This window comes from Podarcis bocagei, assembly GCF_964188305.1.
Source record: "Podarcis bocagei genome assembly, chromosome: 12".
In the NCBI taxonomy this organism is placed as follows: Eukaryota; Metazoa; Chordata; class Lepidosauria; order Squamata; family Lacertidae; genus Podarcis; species Podarcis bocagei.
In genome coordinates this window covers 10293950-10306359 of record NC_138137.1, presented here as the reverse complement: position 1 = coordinate 10306359, position 12410 = coordinate 10293950, and the positions used below count along the sequence as shown (strand labels likewise).

At 41.8% G+C, this 12410-nt stretch overlaps 1 protein-coding gene across 14 annotated transcripts in view; it reads left to right on the top strand.

Annotated features, from left to right (window-relative positions):
* The window catches only part of ARPP21 (cAMP regulated phosphoprotein 21), a 248662-nt gene that overhangs the window by 86341 nt on the left and 149911 nt on the right, over window positions 1–12410 (top strand). The window lies entirely within an intron of this gene.

Genomic DNA, 12410 nt, shown 5'->3' with positions numbered 1-12410 from the left:
ATGCTAACATTTAACTTCTGATGTCGATTAATAGGAGATATTTTCTAATGCGAATTGTAACTTACAGCATCAGTGGTGCTTAAGTACCTCCAAGATCTAAAAAAGTTCTTGCTATATTTGGAGCTATAGGAAATACAGTGGTGCCTCGCAAGACGAAATTAATTCGTTCCGCGAGTTTTGTCGTCTTGCGATTTTTTTCGTCTTGCGAAGCACGGTGTCGGGAAAGTTTTGGAAAAGCTTCAAAAATCACCAAAGTCTTCAAAAACCTCAAAAAAGGCTACCACACTGCGTGCTATGAGTTGCTCCTCGAAGTCAAGTCGCAACTGTATTAACGGTGTTAAGAAAAAAGAAACAAACTTTCAAAACGTTTCCGTCTTGCAAAGCAAGCCCATAGGGAAAATCGTCTTGCGAAGCTGCTCAAAAAACCAAAAACCCTTTCGTCTTGCGAGTTTTTTGTCTTGCGAGGCATTCGTCTTGCGGGGCACCACTGTATGTACATGGAAGGATTTCTGTTCAAATGAATATGTAGTGTAAGACAGGACAGGAAACAGGAAAGATATCCTCCTTCTTAATATAAGGAAGGAAGGAAGCATCAAAATTGTGAAAACTGAAACCAGATTCTTTGCATTTAGGGTGATTTTATATTTTTTGACATAATGAGCTGTCCCAGCCCCCCTTAATAGCTAGGCTGTAACTTTGAATGTCCTCAGACATGGAGAATTAGAGACCTATATTCAATTTATCTTCTCTGTATATATGTGTGTGTTGGGAGTGATATATAGATCATATGGGTGACTTCTGGCTTAGAGGCATTGCCAAATACTAGTGATAAAGGCATGTGGGAATTCAGCAGGGTGTTTGAAGGAGTATACAGGTGGATCAGTTTGCCTCACTGTGGCAAGCAGGTGTTCAGAGTTTGTAGGATAGGCTAAGAGGGTTCAAGTATAAGCAGGTGTGCAAGGAGTGAGAGTAGAGATCTTGTAGGAGAAACAAAGGTGGTACAAGAAGGCAGTTTTCTACCAAAGCTGAAAGAAGATAAACTGCTGGTAGAGACGTTGCAGCCACAAATAGAAAAGGTGAGTGAAAAGGCAAGGCTAAATTGCAGCAAATTGGAGGCATGATCTTTCCCACATACATGGAGCAAGCATTCAGACATAAAACCAAGTCACAAACTGTGGTTTGTTAAGGCATGCAACTTAGAGCACTCTTGCCTTCCTCTTCCTTCAGTCAAACAGGTAAACAAGGTGCAGAGCAGCTAGCTTAATGTTATATCCAAACCAGCACTCATGGTTTGTTTCTCCCAGACAAACCATGGTCAGTAAATCAAAAACAAAGCTTGGATTCAGGCTGCAGTTCGGAAAGAAACAAACGGGCTGTCAATTAAGATGTAACACTAAGCCAGCCATTCCTAGGTTTGTTTCTGTGCTTGGTTAAGGGAAACGTGAAGTTTGAGAGCTTGAACATCATGCACTAGCATTCAACTTGTGCACAGTATCATTAAGCAAACCATACATTTTGGCTTAGCGTGACATTTGATCACTGCCAAACCTCAAGCTGGCATGAGGTTTGTCTAGAACTTGGGGATAGGTCGAAAGATGGAGATATACAAAGCCTACTGGAGAAAGGTCGTCAGTGTGAATCTGCAGGAAGAGAGATGCCTGCTTTAAAGATGCAAAAGACATTCTACTTTCCCTTCACTTCTAGGAGGACCATCGGCACAAAGGCACATAGTTAATTGCTGGTCTTGACCCTTAAAAAAAACCCAACCCAAAGTGTAACCGTTTATTGGGACCTCAATGACTACCTAGGCTTCAAGGCTCGTACCCTGGCATTATTACTGCCAGCAATAGTTTACATTTCTGCAGAACACTTGAAAGTTAATTAGATTTTATCTATCTGGCAGTGGTCTTGACCCTGTTGACATGAACAGGACATTTCCCCAGCATTCCTGTTTCTGCCACCAATACATTAATCTTATCCAGGCATAGGCAAACTTAGCCCTCCAGATGTTTTGGGAATACAATTCCCATCATCCCTAGCTAATAGGACTAATGTTCAGGGATGATGGGAATTGTAGTCCCAAAACATATGGAGGGCCGAGTTTGCCTATGTCTGATCTTATCATTTTCCTTCTGCACCTCTCCCCATTTTAAAATGTTTGTTATTGTAGAATCCAAGAAGTCCTTGCCAAATAAGGCTCCTACTCCTACGTAAGGATCCAACTCCTACATAAAAACCCTTAAGGGAAGCTGATATTATTAAAATTCCACCATGCAAATTTCCCATTTGCATGCCCTATTGTAAGAGGAAATGAAGTAAAACAACTCTAAAGCCATTTCCCCCTCCAGTGTCTCATTGCTGGGTGGCAGCTAGATTATGGCCGATATGCAAAGTGTGCAGAACTCCAATAGTCTTTGTAAAGCAAAGTTGTATTTCTATGAAGCCTATGAAGCCTATGAAGTCTGAATGATGGATCTACTAACATGTACAGTTCAGTGAGAAAAGGAGGACATAATCTAAAGCTGAGGATGTGTTGGTAAGCACCCTAGACATGTGGTGTTTAATAAGCTGAAGTCAATTTGAAGCCGGATTTTAAAAATGTGTCAACTCATGCAGTCAATAGAATATCAAAGAGAGTGTCTGGCCACTTAATTGACATAATGATCTTGACAAGTGTTAACTGCAGCGCTCCTTGTCAGCTTACTGAGTCTGTTAACTTGCAAAGGCTTGCGTGCCTTAACATCCATTTGTTTGCTCTTAAATAAAATATAATAGCTGTCTGCAGGAGCCATTATTCATAAAGTTCTTGCCTGTCTCTTATTCTGTATGATTTAGAATACTCTAGAAGTGGCAGAATGCAACAACAATTTGTATGTGGGAATGATAAAGGGCTTTCTGCTGGAATTAGTTCAAGAAACCACCATGTACTGGCACTCCTTGTACAAGGTATAAATATATTTCCTTTTACTTAAAGAAGGGTGGATGGGGTTAAAGGAAAGTATTTTCAAATAAAAATGCTCCCCAGCGCTTTTAGAAATTTTATGATTAAGAATGCCCCTCTCTGTGGGAAGTGTGTCTTTAGAGGGGACAATACGTAGTGACGAGAGAAAGGAGAGAAAGGTTATCCGTATGAATGCCTGCAAGAAGACAGACCTTGAGCTCTATGAATACCTTAAAAGCTATGGGCATAGCTATGTTGTAGCCCCTTAATGCCTTCAAAGGGTATGTGTTTCTTTAAAGGTCAGGGGTTCAGCAACTGAGAACATCTTCACTAAGCGTCAATCTCTCAAGCCGGCACCCCACTAAATAGTTAAAAAGAAAGTAAGCCTTAAATGGAGCCCAAGATAAAAGAGATCTCAACAATTCAGTCTTCTTCCCATCATAAAGAACACCTCCCCCTCTCCAAATTCCATGCTCCCCATGAGAACCTTATGGAGGCTTGGTCATACACAAGCAACTAGAGTAGCAATATTTCCACTTTATTTTTTGCAGCAAGGAGCGTCTTGACAAGAAGTGACTGTAGCAATAACACCCTAATTTCAAGGCAGAAATGCATCATTGGTATCATCAGCACCTCACAGACAAAAAATTGAGTTGTTTCTGTAAAATATGAGCATTTTCTACAATAGTAGACTAGAAGAACAAAATCAAGTCTAAAGGTGATAATTTCCCCTGATATTTGGGAATGAAATCATCTCTGAGTGCTGAAAGGATGAAATGACATTTACCATCATTTCTCTTCCTAGTTCAGTAGTTATCATGCTGAGATGGAATTGAAACTTTGCATCCTATTGCATTGCAGGAGAAACATGATAACGCACACAACACGATTCCTAGGGAAATATTTTATGGCTGAAGTCCAAGGATTTATGACTGCAACAAAGCTTTGATTATGTCATGCTTTCAGTTGGTACATAGAAAGAAGAGAAATTAAACATATAAATACTGCATCCCACAAAATCTTGCCGCTTGGCATAGGTGAACTATGCTTCCAAATAGAATTATGTAACAAAATGACGTTTATGTGACATCTGTGGTATATTAATAAGTATGAGCAAGCAAGGGAACAACTGATCAAACCCTTACTAGCAAATTTGCCAGGAAAATCTGAAGCCTCCCATATTAAATACCTTCTGCAGGATAGGTCAAATGATACTACACTGACCATGGCAAAGTTTCTTTCGGAGGTCTCAAGAAACAAAGACCATCATGCTCTAGACATAACAAAATGACTACCTTGGTCTCTTTTGCCTGTTGTTTGTTTGTGTTAACTGTATCTTGTTTTGAAACTGTTTTGTGGGTCTATGGACCACTATATATAGAGAGGGGGGGATAGTTTTCATGATAAAATGATATTAAAAATACATAGGGTTCCCCCCTTCTTTTTCTTGTCTTGTGCATCAGAAGTTGGCATTGTCTTAGTTGTCATCAGATTGCAATTCCAAGCAGCTGCTATGCAACTGCTGCTCTCCTTTCAAATAATGAATCTGATAATTCAAAAGACACTTAGGAATACAAAGCTTATTTACTTTTTAAAAATAGATTGATTTTTTGAACCCCTTAGTAGCTTTAGATACCAATTATAATTTTTAAAACCAAAGTATATACCTGAGACAACTGCCTCATTTTGAAATAATGCATTTGTGGAATATATATAATTTGATTTCTACGCAGCATGTGTTTATTTGGAAGTTCCACTGAGATGCATTCCCAAGTAAGTAAGCAGAGGACTGCAGCTTTAACACCCTCGTCTTAAACATTTATGATACTGCATTGGCTGCAACCCTGAGAAGTACTTGCATAATAGCATAGTTTTGCTCCACAGCTGTTGCAGGGAAACTAAACCTTAGGCAAGTAGTAGACATCATAGCAGGGGTCAGCAAACTTTTTCAGCAAGGGGCCGGTCCACTGTCCCTCAGACCTGGACTATAGTCCCTCAGGCTGGACTATATTTTTTTTTGGGGGGGGGGGGGGAAATGAACGAATTCCTATGCCCCACAAATAACCCAGAGATGCATTTTAAATAAAAGGACACATTCTACTCATGTAAAAATACGCTGATTCCCGGACCGTCCGCGGGCTGGATTTAGAAGGCGATTGGGCCAGATCCAGCCCCCAGGCCTTACTTTGCCTACCCATGCATTATAGGGTAGACATGGGGAATCCCCCCCCCCCCCGTTAAAGGTCCTCAGAGATAAGCTCTTAGGGGCTGCGTTCTGGTGGTGGGTGAAGCTAGAACCAAAAGTGGGAAGAGTCTGCAGCATTGCATTGCATAGGACTCTCTGACCTCTCTCTCTCTCTCTCTCTCTCTCTCTCTCTCTCTCTCTCTCTCTCTCTGTGTGTGTGTGTGTGTGAGAGAGAGAGAGAGAGAGAAAGAGAGAGAGAGAGAGCTGGGTAACATACACAAACACACAATGTGGAGTAGGAAGAGATTCCCAGCAGTGTGATGTGGAGAGCAAGGGTGGGTCCAAAGTACAGTGGAACCTCGGGTTAAGAACTTAATTCGTTCCAGAGGTCCGTTCTTAACCTGAAACGGGTCTTAACCTGAGGCGCTAATGGGGCCTCCTGCTGCCGCTGCTCTGCTGGCACGCGATTTCCGTTCTTATCCTGGGGCAAAGTTCTTAACCTGGAGCAACCACTTCCTGGTTAACGGAGTTTGTAACCCGAAGCGTCTGTAACCTGAGGTACCACTGTATCTAGAGAGCTGTATTAAATGAGGCCATGCCAGAAAGCTGTAGCCCATGACTTCTCTGCATGATACAACATCACTGTGTCGCAAATTTCCCCAGCTCTTCAAGACAACCAGTTAAACTGGACAAGGCAAGGGAGAACCTCGTTGTGCACATTTTTAACTGTTGATGTTGTTGGGCTTCAGAAAGGATATATTTCTTTCACGACAGCCATTTCTTTCACATGCCCTTCTCCAGGGCTTTTTAAAAAGGGGTACTCATGGGTACTCAGTACTGGCAGCTCTTTTCAGTAGGTGGTTTTTTTCCAGGGTTTTTTTGCTCTGGCACTCTGGTTATGTGAGGACCACCTGGTGCAAAGGTTGATTTTAGGCACCAAACACCCCACCCACTTTTTTCTTCTCAGGTTTTCAAAGCACATTTTAGTTAAAAGTTTTGATTGCTCTTTTATGTACTGGCCTCAACATTTATTTGTTGTTGGGGGAAGACACACACTTGATCAACCCCCTTAGACTCAGTTTTGATGGACAGATGTTTTAAGCAAATAAACAATAATTCAAATCGGAGTGAAGTATTTGAAGCTTGATAAGTATACAGTAGGAGCATCCTTTTCAAAAAGAAAAGAAAAAATAAGTCACTTGAGCCAGTTGTTTACCAATATGGGAGCTAGCTTAGGAAAGAAGAAAGTTCAAATTGAGGGCTGCTTTTCTCTTTTCAAATTACAGTGGTACCTCGGTTTAAGTACTTAATTCATTCCGGAGGTCCGTACTTAACCTGAAACTGTTCTTAATCTGAAGCACCACTTTAGCTAATGGGGCCTCCCGCTGCCACCGCGCCGCCGGAGCACGATTTCTGTTCTCATCCTGAAGCAAAGTTCTTAACCCGAGGTACTATTTCTGGGTTAGTGGAGTCTGTAACCTGAAGTTTCTGTAACCCAAGGTACCACTGTAGAATGCCATTTTGGATGTGAGAACTTGCTTTCAGAGGCTGCACACTCCTTCCTAATAAAACCACCTGCGTTGCAATAAAATTCCTTCTTATCCAAAGTGTGGGTAACACTTCGCTGTATGAGGGGGGTAATCTTGGCAGCACTGAAAGAGGCGGTGGTGTGACTGCTTCTACAGAAACCAGCTCTCTCGTCGCTTCTCGGCCTTGGGCTAAGATCAAGTGTAGAAACTAAAGTGGATCAGAACAGCTATTGGCCAATTGTCAATACCCCCTTTGGGGGGAATGTGGTCCACATGGCCGTGGTGGGCAGCTGCAGGCACTTTTGGAGGAAACAGATTATTTAGATCCATTCCAGTGTGGGTTCAGGACACACTGATGGGTGACTTTTGCAGAGAGCGGGACTGACTGAATTTTCTCCTACTTCTTGATCTCTTGTTGGCCTTCGATACCATTGACCATGGCATCCTCCTGGACTGGCTCTGGGAAATGGGAATTGGGGCACTGTGTTATAGAGATTCCAATCCTACCTTCAGGACCAAGTCCACAGAGTAGCATTGGGAGAGTGACCCTGGTGGCTAATCTAGGGAGGGCTGCAAGAAACTATGTTATCTCTGGCGCTATTTAATATCTAAGCTGCTGAAAGTGGCCATTAGGAGTTTTTGGGTGAGGTGCCACCTGCATTTGGAATCAAATTCCCATTGAAAAACAACATACTGAAATCAAAGGTTGATTTTATTATTATTATATTTATATTATTATATTTATAATTATATTTGCAGAAGGCTGATGGTCAACACTTTGCTTCTTAGCAGCCAGATTTGGTATTATTATTATTTTATTAATAATACTAATACTAATACTAATCATAATACTGCCCTTCATCCAAAGATCACAGGATGGATCACAACATGAAAAAACAAAACAAAATGAGAATTCAAATTCACAATGAAACAAGAAGACGACAAAAAACCCCTCCTTCCACAAAGGCCATAGAATGTTCAATCAGCCAAAGGCCTGGTTACAGAGATACATTTTTGCCTGGTGTCTAAAGATATGTCACAAAGCAGGCAAGCATCACTGGGGTGAGCATTCTGCAAATGAGGAGCTACCACCGAAAATGTCTGCTTTCATGTTGCTGTCCTCCAGGCCTTTGGTGGAGAGGGCACACGAAGAAGGGCCTCTGGATCAGCTCATATGGGGAGAAGCAGTCCTTGAGGTATTGGTATTGACAATCTTAATTAAATATGTTGCGAATAAGATTTTAAAAATGGCTTGTTCACATTAATTGAGGACATAAGAAGACCCAGTTAGATCAGGCCAATGTCCCATCTAGTCCATCAAGGGCCAACCAAATGCCCACAGGATGTCTTCATCAGCAGTTGTTTACCCAAAACTTTAATTTGGGCTTCCTTCCATTTACATTGCATTTGCACCAAGCCACATTTGATTTGGAAGTTTATTCAAAATTTTAGCCCACCCTTCGACAAACAGCTTAAATACGAAACATCAGCAACATAAAAATCACAAATTAAAAAGAACGCAAAGGAGAACAGCAACAGCAAACAAAAATGAAATAAAACCAATGAAGGCAGGCTGATGATGCAAAAGCTGGCCCTTTGAGCCCCCAGACTCTTTATGTAAGGATCAGCGCTCTGAATTTTGCCTAAAACCAGACTGGCTGTTAGTATAGAGAGAGCACTGCTGTATTCTTTACTAATAGAGGTTTCTGAGAAAGTCGTCCCCACATACAATGCATTATGGTTGTCTAACCTGGAGACTGCAAGTACAGTGGTACCTCTGGTTGTGAACGGGATCCATTCCAGAGCCCCGTTTGCATCCTGAAGTGAATGCAACCCGCGTCTTCGCATGCCGCGAGTCACTGCTTCTGCGCATGGGTGTGACATCATTTTGAGCCTCTGCGCATGCGCAAGCGGCAAAACCCAGAAGTAACACGCTCCGTTACTTCTGGGTCGCCACGGAGCACAACTCGAAAAGGCTTAACCTGAAGCGACTTCAACCCGAGGTATGACTGTACATGCAGGGCCCATGCATTAATTTTGCTTCTTATGCTCTGTAGAGACTGCCTATGCACATACTATTGGGCTATCCCAGGCATGTGGTATCAAGGGTCATGAAATAAAAAGTTTGTACATTCTGAAATTACATCCTGGTCCACAAAGGAGCTTTTCTGCCATTCTTGTGTAGTGATAAAATTTGAGATGCGGAAACAGAAATATATCACACAATATTTAAAGAAATGAAAAAGGTTTGTACAGATTCCTGTGGCTCTTACAGCATTTGATATAAAATAGTGATTGGCATCAATTTTTGAAGAACTTAGCAAGCCTACTACTCAGATAAAACTGAGTGTGCTGTCAAAAAAACAGGGACGCACTTTGTATGAAACATTGATTCTTAAAGCCTATGCTCTGTGTGAATAAACCCTAAGGGATGAGGAAAAAAACAAGTGTGCATTATTGAAAATATATGCTTTAATAAACGCAATTAACTTCCTTTTAGATTGATTTTGAATAGCTTGATCTGGGTCCTTACAAATTAAAGTAACTGAAATGTATCCTCTCAATTCCTGATGTATACCCATAACCCAAGGGGCTTTCAGTTGCAAAGAAGCCCACTTCTGCACGTACGTATAAATCCCCATGGCTGCTGAACCAGATGACTTGCTGTCCCTAATGGTATGGCCAACTGTCCTTTGGAAATTCAAAAGGAGTACATGAGTGCAGGTTAAACCACAGAGCCTAGGACTTGCCAATCAGAAGGTCGGCAATTCGAATCCCCGTGACGGGGTGAGCTCCCGTTGCCTGGTCCCTGCTCCTGCCAACCTAGCAGTTTGAAAGCATGTCAAAGTGCAAGTAGATAAATAGGTACCGCTCTGGCGGGAAGGTAAACGGCGTTTCCGTGCGCTGCTCTGGTTCACCAGAAGCGGCTTAGTCATGCTGGCCACATGACTCGGAAGCTATACGCTTGCTCCCTCAGCCAAAAAAGCGAGATGAGCGCCGCAACCCTAGAGTCGGTCACGACTGGACCTAATGGTCAGGGGTCCCTTTACTTTTACATGAGTGCAATAGCACTCTCCTGTTGTTGTTCCCTGGCAACTACTATCCTGGAGATTGCACAGATCCATTGATTGATTGATTGATTGATTGACTGACTGACTGACTGACTGACTGATTTCATGTATAAGCCACCTTCCCACAACAAGCTGTGCCTAAAGTAGCTTACAGCAAACATTCAAACATCAAAATAGAGAACATACAAATATACAAAAGCATGTTAGTAAGTTCAAAATAGCAAAAACTGACAATTTACAAGCACAGAATAAATGCGATACTACACACAGACCCCCACCTCCAATCTTAATACATAAATACAAAGGAAAAATGAAAATTAACCAACAATAACAGTACCAATCTTGCTACACTCTGAGGAGCCTGGCTTAAATACAGCTTGGATGGGAGGGGTAGATGAGATACACCTGGTATGGCTCCCACATCTTTCCTCAAGAGGAGGCTGACAGCACAAAGAGGCAAATGTTGGGGAGAGCAGTGATTGTAAGTCTCTTCCTCAGCCTCCTGGAAGTACCAACTGCTGGTATCTTATTGTACCATCGCGATCAGTAGCTATTAAATGTAAATCTATTAATTTATCAGTATGAAATAAATGATATATCTGAGCCTGCATCAGCCCAAGCAGCAAAAGCTCATTAAAAATAGAGAGCAAAAAAGCTCTGTTGAAAAAGGAGAGTAGATGAGAGATATATTCTGTATTTATTTTTTACATTTTAGTTCTTTGCAGTTTAAGCTAGTAGTTTGGGATGATCAGACGGAGTGATTACCAAAAAATTGCAGACTACAAGAATGAAACTTTGCATTTCCCAAGTCTTGGTTTTAAGCTGGAATCCCTGTTTGCTTTGATAAGACTTGCATAGGTAGAGTAACTGAACAAGCCTTCCCCTACATTCAAAAGTACTACAGTGGTACCTCATACGCTTCAGGTTACATATGCTTCAGGTTACAGACTCCGCTAACCCAGAAATAGTGCTTCAGGTTAAGAACTTTGCTTCAGGATGAGAACAGAAATTGTGCTCCGGCGGTGCGGCAGCAGCAGGAGGCCCCATTAGCTAAAGTGGTGCTACAGGTTAAGAACAGTTTCAGGTTAAGTACGGACCTCCGGAATGAATTAAGTACTTAAACTGAGGTACCACTGTATTCCTTACCTGTAGACTGAAGTACTACAGTCCATTCTAGTTTCTCAGGATTCTTCTTCATCATTACCATGTTATTTTGTAGCATGTGTAGACCAAGATCTGATACCATCTATATCACACTCAACCGAGACCAGTGTTTTGCAGAGATCTGCACTCTATCAGTGCACCGATCCTCTCTGGATCACATGCTTGGGCGAATCAATACTGTGGCAACCGCTGCTATGAACACAGAGTAATATAATGAGCATAGGCAGCTCTGCAACTGTTGAATCAAAACAGAGAGAGTTCTGCTAAGCCCTTGAAACAGAAAGTAACATTTTCTGAGGTGCTTCCATTTGTGCTTTTGCATTAGTGCTTTCACAGCTAAGAGCAGAGTTGAAGCCATCCTGGGAGATTCATTTTATGCACCTCATTCTTTTAGAGGCATCTGAACCCAGCACCACCACTGTGGTAAACAACCCTGTATTAGTAAATTGTTGATCTCCGTGTCTACAGTGCTGTTCCGGTATAAAAAGTGCACAGTTTGAACTGTTCATGATGAAAACTGTTCCAGGACACTGATGCTAGCAATCTTTATTAGCCCATTTCGTTGTGTTTCTAAGGCTATTTCTCAGCAATTTTATCTTGTCTGAAAGTTCTTCTATTAGTCTCTTGGAGATTCAGTGTTCTTTTCTGGGCTTCCACAACTCCTAGAGGTATGGCACTCGGTTTAACAAATGTTGTGCGAACATCTCCCTGAGGTTTTAAGTAAATGTGATAGAAGAGAACAGCTTCTGACTGCAGAGACACTGTTTAAGCCTGCAAGGCACTACTTGCGTATATTGATTGCCTGTAAAGTAAAAACACAAATTAATTTCAGCAGAATGGAGAATAAGTAGTTGCTTTGGCATTCTAAGTTGGTAAGCTCATTTCGTGAAAGGAAAAACGTGAATTGCATATTGTAACCTCTGTGATTGAGATTATTTCTCGGCTGCCTTGTCACTACGAAGGGCAAGTGTTTCTAAAATACCTTATCTTGGCTGAATATTCTGTATGCCTATTTTATTTTGTCTCACTCACACAGTGTCTGTAACCGTTGACAGTAGGAAGTTCTGGTATAATTTCTTGTTGCAACTATTGCCTGCCGTCATATTTGGGCTAGAAAGTCTGCCAAGGTGGGTTCTCATTGCAAATGGAACGTGCAAGTAGGGCAAGTGTCTATTTGGATTGTTGCGTTGACCCAGCGATGAAGATCCTCTACTTATGTAGATATGACGGGTTAGCTGCAAAATAGAGCAGAAGGTTTGTGTTTTGTTGTGATAGCAAGGGGCTCTATAATTATTGTTGTTTAGAACAATATGGTTAAATGGCATATAAAGTACACGTAATCCAACCCTTTGGCAGGGATCCTCTGCATTGCACCTCCGCAACTTCGAACCAATTAAGATGAATGCAGCCTGCTTACTCTGCCAGGTGTTTGACTGCCCTTGTGCTGTAGATTGAAACAGGCAGCAAAACAAAAGGACATTTACTGAGCGCCAGTAAGCCAACAAATTTGGCTGGTTGGA